Below are 2,500 nucleotides of genomic sequence, written 5' to 3'. Positions count from 1 at the left end.
CAAAATTTTTTGACTCACCGGGTAAAATCGAATTTACTTGGGAAAAATGTTCTAGCAGGGGCCCTCCCATACAAATTTTTTTCTTCTCAAAAATGATTTTCGTTTCACTTTTCATACTCAGGGGAGTCTAAAATTGATGTTTTGAGTCACCATGAAAAAAAAATTTTTTTTGACCCGAGCTTGTGTCGCGACCCAAAAATCGACTCACTTGGGAAAAATGTTCTAGCAGGGGCCCTCCCATACAAAAATTTTTTCTTCTCAAAAATGATTTTCGTTTCACTTTTCATACTCAGGGGAGTCTAAAATTGATGTTTTGAGTCACCGAGAAAAAAAAATTTTTTTGACCCGAGCTTGTGTCGGCGACCCAAAATCGACGCACTTGGGAAAAATGTTCTAGCAGGGGCCCTCCCATACAAAAATTTTTTCTTCTCAAAAATGATTTTCGTTTCACTTTTCATACTCAGGGGAGTCTAAAATTGATGTTTTGAGTCACCGAGAAAAAAAAATTTTTTTGACCCGAGCTTGTGTCGGCGACCCAAAATCGACGCACTTGGGAAAAATGTTCTAGCAGGGGCCCTCCCATACAAAAATTTTTTCTTCTCAAAAATGATTTTCGTTTCACTTTTCATACTCAGGGGAGTCTAAAATTGATGTTTTGAGTCACCGAGAAAAAAAAATTTTTTTGACCCGAGCTTGTGTCGGCGACCCAAAATCGACGCACTTGGGAAATATGTTCTAGCAGGGGCCCTCCCATACAAAAATTTTTTCTTCTCAAAAATGATTTTCGTTTCACTTTTCATACTCAGGGGAGTCTAAAATTGATGTTTTGAGTCACCGTGAAAAAAAAATTTTTTTGACCCGAGCTTGTGTCGGCGACCCAAAATCGACGCACTTGGGAAATATGTTCTAGCAGGGGCCCTCCCATACAAAAATTTTTTCTTCTCAAAAATGATTTTCGTTTCACTTTTCATACTCAGGGGAGTCTAAAATTGATGTTTTGAGTCACCGAGAAAAAAAAATTTTTTTGACCCGAGCTTGTGTCGGCGACCCAAAATCGACGCACTTGGGAAAAATGTTCTAGCAGGGGCCCTCCCATACAAAAATTTTTTCTTCTCAAAAATGATTTTCGTTTCACTTTTCATACTCAGGGGAGTCTAAAATTGATGTTTTGAGTCACCGTGAAAAAAAAATTTTTTTGACCCGAGCTTGTGTCGGCGACCCAAAATCGACGCACTTGGGAAAAATGTTCTAGCAGGGGCCCTCCCATACAAAAATTTTTTCTTCTCAAAAATGATTTTCGTTTCACTTTTCATACTCAGGGGAGTCTAAAATTGATGTTTTGAGTCACCGTGAAAAAAAAATTTTTTTGACCCGAGCTTGTGTCGGCGACCCAAAATCGACGCACTTGGGAAATATGTTCTAGCAGGGGCCCTCCCATACAAAAATTTTTTCTTCTCAAAAATGATTTTCGTTTCACTTTTCATACTCAGGGGAGTCTAAAATTGATGTTTTGAGTCACCGTGAAAAAAAAATTTTTTTGACCCGAGCTTGTGTCGGCGACCCAAAATCGACGCACTTGGGAAATATGTTCTAGCAGGGGCCCTCCCATACAAAAATTTTTTCTTCTCAAAAATGATTTTCGTTTCACTTTTCATACTCAGGGGAGTCTAAAATTGATGTTTTGAGTCACCGTGAAAAAAAAATTTTTTTGACCCGAGCTTGTGTCGGCGACCCAAAATCGACGCACTTGGGAAATATGTTCTAGCAGGGGCCCTCCCATACAAAAATTTTTTCTTCTCAAAAATGATTTTCGTTTCACTTTTCATACTCAGGGGAGTCTAAAATTGATGTTTTGAGTCACGGTGAAAAAAAATTTTTTTGACCCGAGCTTGCGTCGGCGACCCAAAATCGACGCACTTGGGAAATATGTTCTAGCAGGGGCCCTCCCATACAAAAATTTTTTCTTCTCAAAAATGATTTTCGTTTCACTTTTCATACTCAGGGGAGTCTAAAATTGATGTTTTGAGTCACCGTGAAAAAAAAATTTTTTTGACCCGAGCTTGTGTCGGCGACCCAAAATCGACGCACTTGGGAAATATGTTCTAGCAGGGGCCCTCCCATACAAAAATTTTTTCTTCTCAAAAATGATTTTCGTTTCACTTTTCATACTCAGGGGAGTCTAAAATTGATGTTTTGAGTCACCGTGAAAAAAAAATTTTTTTGACCCGAGCTTGTGTCGGCGACCCAAAATCGACGCACTTGGGAAATATGTTCTAGCAGGGGCCCTCCCATACAAAAATTTTTTCTTCTCAAAAATGATTTTCGTTTCACTTTTCATACTCAGGGGAGTCTAAAATTGATGTTTTGAGTCACGGTGAAAAAAAATTTTTTTGACCCGAGCTTGCGTCGGCGACCCAAAATCGACGCACTTGGGAAATATGTTCTAGCAGGGGCCCTCCCATACAAAAATTTTTTCTTCTCAAAAATGATTTTCGTTTCA

Source organism: Anopheles moucheti, assembly GCF_943734755.1.
Source record: "Anopheles moucheti chromosome X unlocalized genomic scaffold, idAnoMoucSN_F20_07 X_unloc_7, whole genome shotgun sequence".
In the NCBI taxonomy this organism is placed as follows: Eukaryota; Metazoa; Arthropoda; class Insecta; order Diptera; family Culicidae; genus Anopheles; species Anopheles moucheti.
The sequence above is the reverse complement of the archived record's forward strand: the minus strand, read 5'-3'. Positions refer to the sequence as shown.